This window comes from Halictus rubicundus, chromosome 2 (genome assembly GCF_050948215.1).
Source record: "Halictus rubicundus isolate RS-2024b chromosome 2, iyHalRubi1_principal, whole genome shotgun sequence".
Lineage (NCBI taxonomy): Eukaryota > Metazoa > Arthropoda > Insecta > Hymenoptera > Halictidae > Halictus > Halictus rubicundus.
Window position 1 is genome coordinate 2,515,037 of NC_135150.1, and position 20,146 is coordinate 2,535,182.

General features: G+C 33.9%; 1 protein-coding gene and 1 non-coding gene across 2 annotated transcripts in view; one reads left to right on the plus strand and one right to left on the minus strand.

The window, feature by feature from the left end:
- The window catches only part of Sick (sickie), a 504,036-nt gene that overhangs the window by 16,922 nt on the left and 466,968 nt on the right, over positions 1-20,146 (plus strand). The gene's annotated exons all lie outside the window — the stretch shown is intronic.
- Trnag-ucc (transfer RNA glycine (anticodon UCC)) lies at positions 6,165-6,236 on the minus strand. The gene has a single exon. It is a non-coding gene; the product is annotated as a tRNA-Gly (tRNA).

Sequence of the window (20,146 nt, forward strand, 5' to 3'; positions counted from 1 at the left end):
TCGAAGCATGAGTCGGAACGGTCTTCGTTTGATTTAGAACCTCCTCTGTTCGTCTGATACAAAGCTAATGGGAACGTTGAACTTACTTCGATATTATTATCTAAGTCTAAGTACTTAATATTTTTACTTGTCTACATTTTATCGTCTCACTGTTGCCATACGAAAATCCACAATATATTAATATGTATTAAAACGTTGAGTGGCACATCAATGCCCATGAAAGTCATACAGAATTAAAAAAATGTTATTTAATAATACGAGAATGGAAAATAGAAAGTTCATATAACAATGATTTTTGTAACATTCTCATAGCTCGTAGATCCTAATTGGTTAGGAGAAGAGATGAATAAGTATTTTTAAAGGATTCAAGATCAGCAAACTGAAAGAGAAATGTATTGAAAATCGATATTTAATTATGATTAAGAAATCAGTAAGTACTTTTTGTAGGTGCTTCTCCAATTTGGTCGCATATATGTATGTTGATCTTGTATTACCGGCGCTTGGAATTTCTGTTAACTATGAAACTTCGTAACAAGCGAGACGGTTTATGGCTGTCTTCCTGAAATTATTAATCACATGGGTGGTAATTAAGCAAACTAGTTGCGGTGGATCTGATATGATCCTAGTGGATCTTTGAAGATAGTATACGAGTGTAATGTGTAAATGTATTTTACGGAAGAGTTAACTAACGTTTATTCGTCGAAGATACCAATTAATCCTTAAAGACACCGCTAAAATTTCACCCCATAAAAATTTTGTATTCATGCTAATTAAATTTGAATTAAACCCAAACCGTTATTTTTCTTCCAATAATAAAGCCATATAAGTTGAATGTATTTTTTCTTTTTTCTAAGTGGCCAGAACAACGTAGGCATACATTAAAAAAAAAATAATTTAAAGGTATAACTAGATACATATGTACATAAATACTGTGAATTTCTTTATGTATTTTTCTAAGGTAAAATACGAAAACATACATTCAAACATTAGTGTACGGAAGGTGTGCGAAAAAAGTCAACAAACAATTGATTTACAACAAAGCATAAAACTTGTGTTGAACTAACAAAAGATATAAAAAGCATTTAACAACATAGAAATGCAGTTTAATAGAAAACATTTTATTTAAAAGACGTAAAAGAAATGTTAGTGTATTGATGAAAATGAAAAAGAATTATATTTTCTTTAAAATTCACATTTTATTGCAGCACGGTAAATTCATTTTCTTACTGCTAAAACAAAAAAGACGTAAATGTGAATAAAACATGAATAAATGTAATTGGAAAAATGTGTATAAATGTAAATGTAAATCGTGTAAAAAGATACTCAGCTATATTCCATATATTTTCTTTCACTCAATGATATATGATTTTTAATGATATACCGAAGGCTAATGGTTGCGATTACATTCTTGCATTTCAACTTCAAGATATACGGAAGGGAGTTTGCATTACTTATAGAATGAGTTAATATTTTACATCTTTCGTATAGACACTTTATCCGACAAGAAATAGTGGATTTAATTTATCTGGTTAAGATATATTAAGAAGTAATTCTGAACATGAAACGTTAGTTATAGGCAACACAAATAAAAAAGCATAATAATGAAGGTATAAATCTGACTGAAATAAACACCTGTCCTTATCTCGTTTTATTTCCGGTAAGGGTGATTTGTGGGCCTATATAAGCCGAATATTTTTTGTCCATTGCCACGAGTACAACACACCCCTCAATTCTCGGATCTGTTTTTTTACAGCACCCTGTATAAAACTAGGGAAGTTGAGGAACTCCGAGATAAGGTGCTCCCCAGGTTTTTCGCGTTGCCGAATTTTCCGCATCCATGGCCACGTAGCACGATAAGCCTTTAATCGAAGATTAATATTATCAGGGTTGTTTGGCTGAGCCCTCTGTCACGCATCGCGATTAAGGGTGGACTTTGCGTAGCGTGGCCAACTCCTTCTTCCCTTCTTTCCTCATTCTAGTCTCTTTCAGTTTTCCCTCTCCACCTTCGACACTCGTGCCTGCCTTTGTAATCGTTACATTTCTTCGGCACTCTTTTTCTGCACGTCATAAATATTCAACCTTTTCTTATTTGCTTCGTGGCATTTCTTTTTGCGAATGTTTACGCTCTGTTTTACATACTTTCTACGGAACTTCGAAAACTCAATGCTACTCGTATTGTTCGAGTTCGATACTCTGACCTTTAATAAGTGTTTACTCATTTGTTCGCTACACAATCGGAGAATATGTTAACGATAGTTTTTTTCTAGTACAGATGATAGTTATAACAAATTCTGGGGGAGAAAGTTCATTATAAATATTGTTAGAAATATCAAAATACTGTGTTTACTCGATATATACCCGTCCAAAACACGGATCTAGCCAGGGACATATATCGGCCAGGAGATACTATTTTTTGATCCACTCTGAACGTAGAAAAGGACAGCGAAGGTCTAAAGGTATACCCCGTGGCAGTGGGGATAGTTCTGGGACTTTTATCGGCTAGGCATTTGGGACATATATAGAGTAAACTTTTCAAAAAGATCTTTAGCAAAATAAAACTTTTATTTATCAATTGCAAGAGATGGGAAACAGGTACACATTTAATTCTCTCTTGAATAATTTGAACACGTTGAAAATAATATATTCTTCCATTATCTCAATTTTTCTTCTGTTTTAAACTGCACCAATCCATTTACATTATAAATGCATAAAATGCACAGTGAAATCCAATTGCATTCTACAATTATATCACAATAGTTATTTATCAGACTAGATAGGTGTGAAATATTATTTTACGAACAAAACATGATTTATACGAAACTTTTGATATTTTACTGTCTAAGCACTCGATTGATGTTTAACTTCATACATGTAGAATGAATTTCCTTACTTTATCAAACTTAATATTACTGAAGGACAAAAATTGATGCTTCCTACTTTTTATTTTGCAGAGTTAACCAATTTGGCAATTGAGTGTATAGACTCGCGTATAGACACAACATATGACTCGGTTAACTAGGATCGCAAACAATGTTTCCTCGGGACGAAATTTTTAGAAGCAGAACAAAATAATTGTAACCACGAGTTCGAAACGTTTCTTCCGGCTAATATTTCATTTTCTTGGTTGGTAAGGTAGATAAATAAGGAAGTTCCGGTATCGTATTAGGGGAATAAAGACGTTCATAAATCATAAGGCCCCATTAATTGCTATATCAACACTAGGGAGAAAAGTTTGCATATGCACCCCAGGAGCCCTATTAATTATTCCCTCTATAAGCGTCTCGTAACTCATTGCAATTAGTGGTAGAAATCTAACTGCAAGTCATACTCCCGCGAAACTTGCAACCACTATGGATATGCAAGGTAACAACATTATAATGCTATTAAGTTCTTCACCATTCTGATCACACGCTTTCCGTGATCTCAACAATCTGTCACTCGTTATCAAATTACTTACTCGAGGGTTGAACCGAAACGGAGGAAATTGAAGTTATCGATTCAATTGTTAAGTTGCGGGCAAGGATCATGCAAGCGAATTATGCTTTGGTTCTTGTGGATCTCAATATTCTTAAGTAATTCGACTTCCAACGAGGAAGTTACTGCACCAATACGAATATACTAATTACGTTTGGAACATGAAAGTGAATTAGAGTACATGCTACTTAATGAAGCAATTATTGCCAATTGGTAGACTGTGAATTCATGCAATTATGTCATAAACAAATATATAAAATAAATATTAGAAATGGAACAGAGTCCTTAATGAGATTGATGTAATTACTCCTACTGGTAAATTAGAGAACAAAAAGAATTTTGATGGGTATCGTTAGTTATTTATTTTACGTAAGTCAAACTCAGACATAGCTAAATTATAATTCTGAAAATTACAACTTCACATTACAAAATTACGAAAATTACGATTAGACATTTACTCGAAGGAGAAACTCAAAATACATCTTCACTTTGCGGAACAACGTGTATAATGTATAAAATTTAGAATTTTTGCAAATGTTTATAGTCTACAATAATACTTTAAATTAATTTTCGTGTCGAAAAATGGTAGTAGCCTTCTTGATTTGCAGGCAATCGTATTAGAAATTCTACGGTTTTTTAAAAATTGATTTGCATTTTTATTCTATGTTGCAATAAACCATATGAAAATATAAAATTTTAAGGATTTAGTAAAGTCTATAATAGAGATAGAGATATTCAATTTTTTCGTGATAATTGTCCGCAAAAGGTTACTCCTCACGGATTTTGATGAAATTGAAATATGTTGTCAAGGTCATCATTCTGAACAATTGTTTCCTATAGATGTAACTAGCGGTCTCTTTTAGTTTCCGAGATACAGTGAATTCTCTATATATGTCGCCGAAGCATGGCTGATAAATGTCGCGGAATTATCCCCACTACCGCGAGGTATACTCTGTGAGGGGCCAAGAAGCTTGAGAGACCTCGGTCGCCGAGTATAACAGAATATGGGTCGGGTATGTCGGTGTAAGAGCAGGAGACCACTACTAATTCAATAACAAAACTTCTTTAATTTCATTACTTTTTTATGGGGCTTTCACCAATATATTTGTGGTATTATTCTGATTAAAATGATACCAAACACGATATCAGTCAGGTCATATTTACACTAATTTCCCGTTAATATGATTGTAATGGGAAGTAACATTTATCGTTCATTACATAAGTAAATATTTAACTAAAAAAATGCCACGAATACGTTGGTGAAAGTCTCATACAAAAAACTAATTAAAAATAAAGATTTGTTATTATTGAAGCAGTAGTGGTCTCCTGGTCTCACATCGATGTATCGGATCTGTGTTATGTTTACGCTCTTCGCCGACCGAGGCCACTCGAGCCTTTTCTACGTTCGGCCCTGTATCAGAGAATAGTAGGATCTCCAGAACGTCATTTGTCGCTGTGACTTTGACATGTAGAGTATAGGACGAATATGTTTACACTCCTCGGCGACCGAGGCCTCGGTGGCGAGCATCGCTGTCCTTTTATACGTTCGATGCGGATCAAAGAATGATGTCTTCTGGACGATAACCGAGATCAAGTCATGAAATGCTATTGAGTTTAGTTATGGAGTGAAAAATAAATGTTTTAATAAATATGTTACCCTTTCAACATCATTAGTTTTTATTGATTCTACAAGAACAAATTCTTAACTATAATTTGCTGACGGATAATGATGAATTCTTGAATTTTCATATTTTGAGTTTTTGCAAGGTTTCCGAAGCTCCGACCCCAATCTGCGCCATATTGAATACGCCATTTTGTTTTTTGTAATTTTGACATCAGATGCGCACTCAGCGACCCAAAAACTATGGAAACTCTAATTTTGAGGGAAATCCAACAATTTTTTCGGACACGCATCCGAGATATTTAATCCGCCATTTTGTTTTTTGTAATTTTGGTAACAGATTCATAATCAGCGATGCGAAAAATCTCATAGTGTCAGTCTTGAAATAAATTGGAGTACTCCTTCCTATTTTGGCCATGTTTTCGCGATTTGATCCCACTGTGCGCCGGTTACATCTATAGGAAGCAGTTGTTCAGAATGATAACCTTGACAAGATATTTCAATTTGCTGCAAAAATTATAAGAAATGCAACATCATTTCTTAAGAGAACGGTTGAGATGCGACCCATGCTTTCTTTCACAAAGTTGATCCTTACGACCAGTAGAACACGATTAAAGAAAAAATTTTTGTTTTTTTTACCTTAATTTTCAAGATCAAGGTCAATTTTGCGGGGAGTTTTTTATGTCAATTTCCACCAAATCGTAGGTGTAGAATCACGTTATGGTGGCTGTGACATATAATTTTTTGACACCCTGTACATACGTATAGGCAAAATTCAATATAGTAGTAGCTGCAGTTTTTCGCGAATATCTCAGAAACTAAGGCTGAGCGGCGGTTACATGTACTGGAAAAAGTTGTTCATAATCTTTATCCTGACAACATAACAAAAAAATCGTCGAAATCGGTGAGAAGTAACCTTTTATGCACAATTACCTTTTTCGTTTCTATTTTCAGGAAAAAATTAAAAATAAATTTTGGTTAACAAATTAAAGAATAACATTATTCTTAGGATTTGAAAATCTGTGAAATCTGTGTTTTTATCATTTTACATCGATAAAAAAAATCAGTGTGCGATGGCCGGGAATCGAACCCGGATCAACTGCTTGGAAGGCAACTATGCTAACCATTACACCACCATCGCACGATATTTTTCATCTTCATCATAGCCATCAAATTGTTCAATAACCAATGCAGTTTTTTGGCAAAAGTTTTAAATATCAAATAATTCAATAAATTAAATAAAAGTTTTAAATATTGGTAAAAATTTATATTATCCATTGTTTACGAGATAATCGGCATCTGAGGTATCGAGGAAGTAAACTGGATTGTAAGTATTTTTGAATTTGATTTGGAATGTCAAAGAGGTTGAGAGAGTATACATATAATTTTTTTATGAAACATTTATTATTAACTCATAAATTGCTCGAAACTTTTACCATCATATTTGACACAGGATGGCCATTGTTCAAAAAGTTGACCATAATATGCGTATTGTGTGCTTGAGCACTATCTTATCGAAAATGTTGTCTTAAAAAATTGCTAATGCAGAAGATTGCATAAGTATCCGTGACAAATTGTGTGCAATTTTCGTCTCGATGATCATCGGATTAAATATGTGTGTTATGTCGACTTTCCACACCATAATTTGGAGAACGAGACTTATTTATCAGATAATATTTTGATATGATTTATCAGATATTATTTTTATACTTTTTCAACCTCTGACATCAAATTCAAAAATACTTACAATCCAGTTTACTTCTTCGATTATTTCGTATACAATGCATAATATCAATTTTTATCAAATATGATCTTGACTGCAAATGACTCCTACTTCATAAATGTGTAAAAAATGGGGGTATGAATTTAAAAAAACTATGGTGACCTTCATAATTCGCAAAGGTCACGAGTAAATAAAAATATTTTACATGCACTTTATAGCAGACTTAAAACTTCGCAAATTTGTTTTATTAAACTTTCTCGTAGCTTTAAAACTTAACGAGCACAGTCAGTTGACAAAGATGTCAATATATCATGTTAATTCTTGATCCAATTGTGCAACAACTTTTGGTTCGATAACCTTGAAAATATATTCGTTTATTCTACTTGGTTTCTTAGCATTCATGAAGTCCTAAAAAATCAAGTTCAAGAACTTTCTTTAGGAAAAAGTTTCGTGAATATGTTTGTCACTAACATAACTATATACAGTTTGAATGTTTATACTAAATCAATTTGGGGTACGACGTTGGAACGCACCAAGGCGACTGTGTTGCAAACATTGAGAGACAACATATTTCTTTTTAAATTTTAAACGCGAAACAAAATTAGCATCTTCTTAATTTACATACAGCTTTTCTAGAATTATTTCGATTTCAATGAATTTAATTTAATTTTATTGAATTGTTTAAATTTCTCATACTGATAATAATGTATTTGTAAATATTTCAGTCATTAGGCTGGTTTCAAAATTCTTGGAACCTTCTAGGCATTCTATTCTTGGAACTTCAAAAGCTTCTGCAAGTCATTGTACTTTTTTTTATATAGGACTTAGAATGGATCTGCGAGTCCCAAATTATGCAAATCAAAATTATTTTTTTTAATGATTTCTGAACGAAATGCACCTCCTCGAAGCCTTTACCAAAATCCTTTTTGAAATATAATATTCCGTAAAAGTCTTTTCTAAGTTGCATACGAACAATTTTGGAAATGATAAACTTATCATTTTTTATCGCCCTCTTGTTTTGAAAAAAATGGCGAACGTTCATACTCATAGGCGATACAAAAGTATTTAAAATTTTCATATGGCGGCGACCTCACCTGTCAAAAACGCTTGAAAACGCTCAACTTTAAACACGCATAACTTTTGAACCAGTGAATTTCCAACATTAAAAATGGGTTTTTTTCATTTTGTCTTCAAAATCCACGGGGTAATATAAAAAAGGGCCAACATTTGTGGTTCCCTAAGTTAAAATATAGCCAGAAAATCTAATGTGAGAAACATGTAAAATGTCATTTTTTTTAAATAGTGGGCTGAATACACTTGGACTCTGGAGTCCATATATGTAGTTATCAACTTCTTGAAATCATTAAAGGAACAACGACGGAGCTCCTATGTCTTGCAATTGATGGAGATCATTTTTATTTTGCATAAAGATCCGTAGTCTAACGATAACATCGCACGTGATTTCAATGAACGTCGTGCACTGTATTTTGAAAAGTGTTGGGCCCAAGGTAGTCAACTTTCCTCATAAAAATTGAAATCGTCCGAATCTAATCGTTTCCTTAACCTCAACCACAGAGAGTGGGTCGTGAATTCCTAAAGTTGCTGCGGTATCGTGTCTTCTACACGCGTTTCCCCCGTCGAGGAGAGATTATTATGTATTGCCACGCGACGAAGTACAGCCGTAATCGTGTTACAAGAGCATTATTAACGCTTTGACGTTGTCAGGTAAACTTTGTCGGAAAATGAAAATCGAAATTTCAACTGTTTATACACTGTTTCCGGGTAGTCCCCGTTAAATCTGTACTTATCACTTCAATTTAGCCTGTTTCCCTTGGTTTCCGAAGTTCGAGGGAAAACATTTGTAGCGGCGCGAAGTGAGCGTGAAGAGAGAAAGAGAAAGAATGTGTCAGTACGGGTGAAGTGAGCATGAAGAAAGAGAGCGAGTATGAACAAATGAGCGCGAAGAAAGAGAGAGAAAGAATGAGTGAATACGTGTGAAGGAGCGAAAGAAAAGATAGAACGTAGAGACGCGTGCGTGTAGTTTTTACAGAAGCAAACGAACCAGCGTGCGAGACGGTTGCAAACCGCGTGTAAAAAATAATAAAAGTGAATTCCAAAAATACAGCGTGCAAAGTGAATAAAAGCAGCCTAACACATCGATGCGTGGAACTTCCAAAGTTCTCTCTCCACCCCTCTTTTGGTTCCCTCCCCCCTTCTTCTTTCTCGTTCCGCGTTCTCGCTCTCGTTGTAAGAATTGAGAATCGATACCGGTGGAGTTTCTGCAACTTGACGCAAGGACTTTGGGGGTGGTGGAACCATCCGTGCCTCTAGAATTCAGGGGGTTTCAGGATATTTATGTGACAGCAACTGTAACGTTTCAACCCCTAGGCTGGCTGGCTGGCTCAGGTTGTTTCAAATTCTGAGCCCTAGCGCCGCTTGTTTTCGGGTACCCCGGGAAATATTACGGGCTAAAGATGAAAAAATGCTGCACGTGCTGGCCGGTGAACACGCCCTCGCTGAACACGTGTATTATTTTATTAGAAGCGCACTGGTGAACCAGAAATTTTTATCTGCTATAGTAACTATAGCATTGTATCAGATGTACAGGGTGTAAAGAAAGTATTGGTCTTGGCTGCTGTAGGCATATTCTACATCTTCGAATTGATGGAGATCTGTAAAAAAAGTTACCGCCCATAAAACAAGTCCTTGACCTTGAATTTCAAGGTCAACATTTTTTTCATTGCATTGTATTCTACGCGTCATGTCAATAAACAAAAATTTCACCTTGCAATTCAAGGTCAAAGACAATGTTGCGGCAACTTTTTTTTTACAAATCTTCATCCATCCGAAGATGTAGAATACGCCTACGGCAGCCAAGATCAAACATTTCTTTACACCCTGTACATTCCGCGACAATATTATAAGACACTGTACAAAACCATACAAATCTGCGTTATGAAAAACAATATATCCCTCTCATGCATAGAACGGTATTGTTTACTTCATGAGAAATAGCTTCTGGTAAACTATAATTTATAACTATAAAAAGTATAACAATAAAATCTATAATTCTTTACTGTTATTGTTCACTGACAGCATGTACACCCAATTTTTATTTTTTATGAGCTCCAGCAGCCTTTTTTGTATACATTTATGCTGTTTTTAATTGTTTCCTGATTTAAACATTTCCACCTTTCTTCGATTTAAATCTTTAATTTTTCTATATTGAGACTCCTTTCCAGTACATTATATTTTTTTAACTCTCTCAATAGTATAGAGTTGTATGTATGTATATGTGTCAAACTCAACAGTCAACTCACAGTCAACTTACAGTGAACTCTATATATAGCTTTTATAATAATAGATAATCAGAAGTTACAGAAGAATTGTAGAATTATGATCGCCAACGGATTGTAAAAAGAAGGCAGATTGAAACGAGCGGCCGTGACAAACACGTCAGTTGTTAACTTTCGATGGTTATCCGTGCGCTCAATTCTGTTAATAAACCCGCTTTTCCTTACAGCTTTTCCTTACAATAGTTTTCTACAACATTTAGGTCGACGGATCTTACGGGCCATGGTAAAATTCCTACTTTTTGCTTTCGAAAGGAGCTTTACTATCTCCACTTTATGTAAAGTTACGTTATCGTGTTGGAAAATAAACTTTAATTTGACTGTGCTACGTGCATATTTTACCAGTTATTTGCTGACGATATCTACATTTATTCTACTATTCACCTTTGTACGAATAAATTTTATAATTGTTTTTAAATTTTAAATTAAAATTCAAACATAAAATTAAGATATTTATTCATATATTAAAACACTCTACGAGGCTTTTAGTCTATTCAATGGAAAAATACACATAAGGACGAAATAAATAAATAGTTCTGCATCGTGAGTTAATAAGTTTTATTTTAGTAGATAATGTGCTACCTTAGAGGTTCGAAAAACTTGCGTATGGCTGCAACTTGACATTTACGATTAATTATCATTTTTTATAGATATGTAGCAATACACAAATATGTCAGACCACAATTTGTTATTATTTGATATTAAACTGTCGTGTTTAGTTATACTTATCAATTACTATATCCTATAATACAATTCCTATATATAAACGATAATCCTTAGATAAAATATGTTGTTGTTACACCATAATATTGTGTTCAATTACATGAAATATTAAAACATATTACGACAAGTATTCGCTATAAAATTCATATAAAAAATGACGTGTTACGCAAAAACTAAACACGCGAGAAAGTTCAATGAAATGTGAATATAATTCGTATTTTTATAATTTTTTATAATGATTGGCACCCAAAAAGACAAAAAATATGTATGTAATTAAGCATAGTAAGCAAAGACATACTTGAGTAGTACCAACGTCAACTGCGCATAGCGACGGCCCTGACGAGTCGAGAAAAGGCTGCAATGGCCGTCTGGCGCGAACGCGTCGCGCACAAGCTGTCAATTAATATTTTCTGATCCTTTTCGTATATTAATGGAACCAAATACTTTTCGTGAATGGTTTCTGTACCAGAAATGTCTGTAGAATGCATTCCTGTATAGTAAATTCCTGCTAGATAAAGGATTTTTCACATAAATACAAAAATAGAGCGTAGAAACTACCCGCGTCGGCACATTTTCAAACTTTAACAACCATTTACAACTATTAGGGAGTACATAAAAATAAAATTGGCTATATGGATGTGTAGAGGAGAGTCCCCTCTATCTTTTGAATCAAATTTGAACTTTCTCGCGTGTTTAGTTTTTGCGTAACACGTCATTTTTTATCAAAATCATGCATTTTTACAAAAATCAAAATTTTTCGAAAACGTTGCGTGATAGAGTAATTCTACTTGCGGATTTGGTTTTAGAATGACAAAGTGTATAAGAATCACCCAACAGGTATTGCAAAATTTTTTTGGTGTTGGACAGTGTTATTTGTTCAAATGTACTACGTGCATACAAAAGCTTTTTTCAATCGCTCATACATAATGACTTATAATTACACTACGGGTTTTTATGCAAACTAAAAGTTGTCTTAATTACAAGATACAGGAGTTACATACATATACATTTATTTCTTTTCTTAATAATTTTAATGGCTTGAAAATAATACAACGGTATTTTTATATTCTTCAAATGTTTTTACTGTTTTGCAATTGAATTACTTATTTTCGTCACAAATGCATACAATTCGCGATCTGCTTGTAATTATAGTGGCCTGCCAGGTTTTTCTGCAATTGTTTGCTATGAATATGAGTAAATAACCAATTTGATTATTGACTGGTAATAAATAGGGGAATGTACCCAATTACTGTGCCTATATTAATTATACTTTTTTTTAAAGCATAATGGATATTAAAACAGAGATATATAACATATTTATTAACTGATTTTAATGAAAAAATGTAATATCTTTTTTTTTGTATAATTAATATAGGCACAGTAATTGAGTCCCTTGCCCTACCTCGTATGTCGTGTACAAATAAAAGAAATTGAGAAAAGACTAAAATTTTTGCATACACTTGATATATGGTCCTCGAATACTTTTATTAATCAAACATACAGTACTTCAATAAAAAAGAAAAAGAAAAAAACATACAGCACGTTTAAAGTAGAATTCTTAGAAAAGACTTAAAGTGTTAATGTACAAAGTTAACTGAAAACAAAAAAGAAATTTAAATGTTAAAAGTTTGGTAACTGACGTTTATTTGTAAAAGTTAGCAGAGCAGAGTAATTCGATCCCTACTTAAGATTCTTATTGATTTTGGCGATTACGGAATTCGTTCGAAGGGATAAAGCAATTGACGTTTGAATGCATAAAAATCACTTCAAAGGTTAAGGTAAAAGGTACTTCTACAAGATCTAAGGATCTACTCGAGGCACCGGGACATTCGGGATATGAATTCCATCCTCGAGACAGAATTACCACTTCCAGATGCGGACGGATTGCAAAGAAGGTACGAGCAACTGGAGTTACAGGGCATACTACTACCAACCTTAATAATTGATATCAACCGCACGTGAGTAATATGGTGGTGGTCTCGTTAGTGGAGAGCAATTAAAAACCAGCTTAGAGATTAATTGTCAGTTCGTAACACGAATTTCCTTCACTGGACTTCATTTCCCTTTAACGAACGAATAATTATTCAAAAGTAGAACGTGTTCGTCTATTTATTAAGCTATACAATATTCAATGTTTAAAAAAAAATTCTTCATTCCGTTTTTATGAATATTCGTGTGCACAAATTTATGGTTTATTAATTATTGTTGGACTGCGGATCGTTACCAATTCATGACATGCGTAAATGTTCAGAATGTAAACAAACGAGTACAGGGTGTACTAACCAGGTTGTACTAATCCACAGCTGGACTCTGTAGCTTTGTTGTTATTGATTGGTTTTTTTAAAGTAAAATTTTCTATTAACGTATTGTAACCGAGAGGATACAAAATATCAAAGGAACTATAGGTCTCAGGACAACCGTTCTCTTAACCAGTTAACTGCGAAGTTTAATTATAAAAATCCCTCACGGGGCGCGGAAGTAAAACTAAGCAATGACGAGTATACACGTCGAACGCAGGCCAAATGCTGCTATTATAAATTTTACGAATAAAGTAAAGCAAAATGAGAAAGAATTACATTTTTATTCAATAAGAAATTAACAATTCATTAACGTCAACCGCACCGCAATAGATTTTTGGATTGACGTGTATACACGTTGAACGCAGTTAACTGGTTAAAAAACAGCTTTAGTTTATTTTATTCTATATGTCTACAGGGTATCCCAAAATAGTATAAACGTGGAAGGAGTGATTCTAGATGAGAAAGCATATCGAAAATATAGGGTTACAAAAATTTAAGAAGTAGAATTAGCAGGTCATGAACAGACGCGACAGATGATTCATATTCAATAGCACGCGTGTTCGTCGAATTTCCAAACTCAAATTTCCGGAAAACGAGATGGCAAATGATTTTATTCTGTATTTTCGACTTATTTTCTCCTGTAGAATCATCCCCTTCACGTTTATACCATTTTGAGACATTTTGAGAACGGTTGACTTGAGGATCACAGTACTTTTAAGACTTCTTACAGTAAACAATTTGACTTTGAAAAAATCGGTCGTCAATTTTGGACATAATTTTTTAAACAGATCTTCACCGATCCAAAGTTATAGAATCCAGCTGTGATATTCTTTACACATTATTTTAGTACTCCCTGTACATCACCAATGTTTAATGGCGTTCCATCGTTATTTTTCCAATAAGGAATTTTTTAGTTTACGAAATAAAATTTCTTTTATTATAGATTTTGTAAAATAATATGCGAGAATGGGAAGCAGCATGAAAATTTGGAATTTAAATATTACATTGTCTCAGTGTATAACGAAATCATAGAACATTTCTAAGTAGAATAAGTTAGACTATGGTCAGACATGTTGCTTTCATAACACAGTATGGAATTAATTTATCATGGTCCATAGTGATGAAAGAACACGATTAATCAGGGTTACTAACATGTTACTTTATCTACGAACAGCTTATTTGCATATTCGTGGGGCAATTAGTCATTAATAACTAGACACTGGATGTTGTTATACAAAGACTGCAATGAAAGAAAAGTTTTGTTAGACATATTGCCATTTATTTCTTTAAGATTGGTATCATACATGTGACACAAAATATTTACCATTGAAAATGTTATTGAAATACTATTTCAATATTTATCACACGATCTATAAAATGGAAAATCGTTTTTAATTTATTAGACATTTTGCCACTTCTTTAAGATTGGTATCATACCAGCGGCGATAAGTCAAATATATTAAAAGCGATTCTTCATTTTGTAAATAATGTGATAAATATTGAAATGATATTTCAATCATATTTTTAATAATAGATATATTTTGTAGACTACTTCCAGAAGCCCCACCCCCAGTTTTTCGAGGATTGAATATCACATAAGGTCCGTTGGAGCTGATGCAAAACTCTTGATGTCAGTATTATCAATTTGAAATATGAATGGGTTATCGAATTTTCTTGCACAGAGGGGGGTGACTAACAAAAAGCAGTCTGCGTGCGAGTTCCCGAATTTCTTGTGAAGCAGCGAAGGGCGAGTCAGTCGGAGAAACATGTATGACATGTAACGTAATGGTAAGCGAAGACAAGGAAAGGATGAATGGTGGCATCTATAAAATTGAATGATGCTGTCCTCCTTTTCCGGGTTCTAACGGGGCGCGGACAGTCGTATTTTCGTCGTTTTTAACTTGTTCGCGTGTTAATGGCTGTCCGAGGAAGTAGAATGAAAAATTGAATATCGCGGTCGCACATAAACACGCCATGGAATCAGAAATCAAGATTAATTAATTCCTGTTTCGAGCGATGATGGCGGCGCGGCGCACGCGTGCGTGAGCGAAATCTTGTTCAAACAATTAGTCTTTTTGCCGGACCTTGAAGTACGCGGATCTCTTAAAGTATACGAGGGTAGCGAGCACGCGAGTTTTAATGGATAATGCTCTAGCAAACTGTAGTTTATTTTGCACGGTCTGCATATGACGGGCTACTGCATTGTCTAGATTAAAAATGTCGATCGACGTTATGACATACCATAATTCGAGTTTAACGCATAATGTTTCGTTTGAGCTGTGTGAAATATTATTCCGATAATTATACGGAGAACTTCATTTTAAATTCTATATGCTTTTTTTACTTATCTATTCTTCAGATAATGTATGCTAATTTATATGAATCGAAATTATTCTTTCATTTTAATTGTTAGACCAATTATACCAATTATAATATGATTTCTTTAATGCCTTATAGATAGCTGACCCTAATTTTTAATAAATTATTTTGAAGCCATTTCTCGAATATTTTTGTTAATTTCAACGCATTTTGATTCGAATTATTCAAATATTTAAAAAATAAATAAATTCTTTTTGTTAATTTTGTTGATATAACAGTTTTACTTATAAATAAATGGTATGGACTGAGAGTTGTGCACAAATATATGAGAGCATTATCTGAACGTTCAATCAGTTCGATCAAGATATTAGCTTGGTGTCGATTATTATAATATTTAATAATTAAACTATTAAAGTAGGTAATACTCATCGTAATGTTGTCGTGAGAGTTTTATTCGAATAGTCAGTTAATTTAAGAAGTGATACAAACTGCTAATTTTAAATTATACACGATGTCTTTTGTGAATACGTATTATTTCAGTATTAAAAATTGTAAATTTGTCTTTTACATTTACAATTAAATAGTTTATTTACAATTTAGAACAAGAATTTTATTATCGTGTATACCATTCTGAGTTAGAAGAGTTTAGAAGAAGAATAAGAATTAGGTTAGGGCATCATAAGATTATAAAAGACTAAAATTTATATTATTATACTACAAATAAGTTTATTTGATGCTTCTTTTTAATTAGTATTCGATTATTTGTTCAGACAGGTATCGTACTTATTCTAAAATGGTACGTGAAAAGAAGAAGAGCTCTTGTAGCAAATATAGCATAGAGATTTAATACAAGCTTTAGAGGATATAAATAAGGATATTATAAGGATGAGGATATTATAAGAAGTTATCTGTACGTGCTGACAGGAAAAAGTACATATACTTTTTTCAAATTTGTTGAAAAGAAGACTGACGTAATAGAAAGACCTGGTCCAATGACTGTGGTAAGTACAGAAGTGGAGAATTTATAGGTAAAATAGACTCAGGTCACGAGTTACCTTAATTTAATTAAGTACACCTTAATTTACTTTTAAACACTGTTCAAAAGTTAGTTAAAGATTCGAAACCCGCGACATCATTTATTAATGGAAGGCCATCAAGATAATATAAATCTTCTTTAAGTCGACACCTTGAAGTAACATATTCTTATATTTAACAATAAATATTGTTTGACTTAAAAATTATATATACATAAAAATAGTTCCTTATCAAAATATTAGTTGCCATGTATTTTTCGATGATTTCAATGATAATTGAATTATACTTATTTTCAAATGTTTAAAATTTTTCCTTAAAGTTTAAACATAAATTTATCTATTAGCAACAAAAAAAAAATGGTGAGTTTTATTACGTTAAAAGCCCCCACTAAAGTGGAAAGCCCTCTAAAACGATCAAAAACTAGTTTCTTAACAGCAAGTACATAAAGTCCAGAGTCTAGATATAAGAATTAATAGCGTATGAAAATCGCACGTATCAATTTCGGCGATATACTCGCGAATAACGCCACCCTCCAAAGTGTTTAATCGCATCTCATTGAATTTCCTCCGAATCGTTCAACGAGCCAGAAGTGTAAGCCACGACGGCACTAATTCGAACACGACGGGACTCGTCAACGCCGGTTAAATGCTATTTCCTTCGTGACGAAGGAATAAAAATGAAACGGAACGTGCGCGGCGCGGCACGACACGGCGTCGAGGGAAAAAGAGAAAAGCCAGTGGGCACGTGGAGCTTTCCCCTTGAAACTTTAAAGTCAACTTTCGCTTTTCCAGCGTCGATCCACTGGCAGTGCCCTCCTCTTCGATGTACCGTTCTCCATTTCCCTATCTCCAGGAGTCAAGGTAATACTCGGTCGCAATAAACGCGGCTCACCGACAAAACTTTCCCCGGGGCGAGATGCGCATGATCTGACGGCCACGTGGGAAAATCCACCCCTTAGCTTCGTGCCGTTTCGCCGGCACGAAAACATTTTACCGCGGAGGGCGCATCGTTCCTTGCCGTTTCACGAAAATGTGCTATTGTCCTCTTTTCTGCTTCTCATTAACCCTCCGACTCGGTCTATTTTCACCCAGAATATCAAAATCTAATAGAACAGAAAGATTAACGTGTCTACAAGTACCTCGAAAAATACCTATATTTCAAAAAATCTATATAAATAGTCCTAAAGATAATCAATTGTACAGGGTGATCGGTAACGGGCGATTTTACATACACAAAAGCAAAGAAAAATGAGTCGAAAATGTACAACGAAATTGTTCCAGAGACTTTGTTTTCGAGAAAATCGACTTTGAAAATCGGTTCTTGTGTTTAGCATTTGTAAGCAGTAGAACCGGTAGGTCATGAACAGACGCGTCAGAGATGCGTTCGCAGAATTTTCAAACTCGATTTTCTCGACAAGCCCCGCATGAAAAAATTTTATTCCATTTCAGCTTATTTTTTTCGATGTAGAATCATCCCCTTTTCGGTTTTACCACCAGTTACCGATCACCCTGTGTAGTTGTAAAAATGGTCCGTCGGTTAAACCAGCAGTCTATCTACTAAACAGTAGCTTCGCTCTGAGATTGAAACGCTCCTTTCGACGTCCCAGAACAAGTTCCATACTTTGAGAAGATTTGCTGGAAAACATAAATTGAAACTTGAAAATTATGAATGTGTGTTCACGATTTAACACGTTCATGGAGGTACAAATCGGTGGTACAAAAATGGTTGATTTTCATCGTGAACATGTTCAAATATTGTATGTTTGTACTGATATGTGTTCGCGAATTTTCGACCAAGACTCTAGCCCACGCGATAGCTGGTTTTTCTTCGATACACGGAGGTGTCTCCTTTTCTTATTGATAAAAATGGAAAGACTGGGGCAGTTCTAGTGAAATTGCTTCTGCCAGATGGTGTCCTATGATGTCCTCCTTTTTTTCGGAAAGCCGCAGGTAGTTCGAACGCGGAGGGCGCGCGCGTGTGGGACAAAAGTTTCTCGGGGCTTCGAATTAATGGCAAATCCATAGTGAGAGCAGAGCGTGCGTAAGCTCCGTTCGAGCTACCCTCGCTAGCGCTATAACCCTCTCCAAGCTCGAGTTCTACGCATCGGAAGCTCCATCTCTCGAGGCGGCAGGGTAAATTGCTCTGATAACTCGATCCTATTCTTTCCAACCACCGTGTACCCATTGAGCTTACTTCGGTCTACTTTGATCGACTGTTGGTAAACTTATTTTAAAAGGGATGTTTATACAAGGGGATGAACAAATGTGTCCTTTATCGGCAGGATGCAGGAAAATTTTAAAATAAATTTTTAATAGAAGCACTCCATAAATCTAGAATTTTGCCAGGCGGTATAAAACATTTTTATATAGCAGACGGTAAAATAATAATAACTAAACTGAGGATCCTTATGCAAAATAAAAATTTGTTGTGTTCGCTCCAAGAAACAAAAGTCACTTACTTTTTTCTTTCCTTAATAACCTTAGTAGGGCTTCAATTGTTACTCTTAATTATTCTTGAAATAACCTACTTATTGTTAGACTGCTGATTTTATGTATTTATGACAAAAATGGATAGATACAATTTAAAATAGTGAAAAGATTAAGAGGGTTTATAAACTCCGATGTACAATTTTCAACTTCATGAAGTTAGTAAAAATAGGAAAAACTTTTTACTTGGCTCCTATTTCTTACAATTGAAGCACAACATTTTTATTTTGCATAAAGATACAGTTTACTTATTGTACTCCTCATTTTTTAAATCTTTATTCTTTTATTAAGCATTTGATATCTCGTGCGAAACTTATTTCTGCTATACAAAAATATTTAATATAGTAACACTATAAATAATTTGAGCTTATATGTGAGTTTTGGTCGTTGTTCTGCTATTGTTTCAAATTGCAGTTAATAATTTTTTTCATAAATACATGAAATCAATCATTTTGTTCATAAATTCACAGTTCATTTAAGTGTGATTTTAAAATAAAACACAAGCGGTTACATTTTTACTTCTTGCATATCTGATGCAATCGCACCCGACGGATCTTTAAACTCGTTTTTCTCGAAAACGAGGTGTTAAACAAAATTATTTTATTGTTTCTTTTCGGCTCACTTTTGCGTGTAGAATTACTTTCCAATCGGTTGTCCACGGTATGCAGGACACCCTGTATATATGATGTGTTTTATACTGAATTGTGAATTAATTAATAATTAATCTATAAGTTAGGTAAGGTATTTATGGAAGGTAGTTGATAAGAAAACCATAGCTAACTGAATGATTACAACAAAAAATGTATAAATCAGTAGACACTAAATCAGTTCGGGTTGTAAATATTAATTTACGGCAGGATACTATCAGTTATTGTATAATCACTCTGAAGTTGAACTTTTTTATTGCGTGACTGAAATTATGAACACAAATGAAAACAAAATGCAGAAAACGTAAAATTGAGATAACAACAGTTTCACCATAATCAACGCAAATACAATATAGATTATACCCTATATGTATATGGTCACTGTGGCATAATAAAGGAAAAGAGTAACTTGTTGAATTAAGACAAAAATGGAAAATACCGAATTTTAACGACGAATTCACTTGT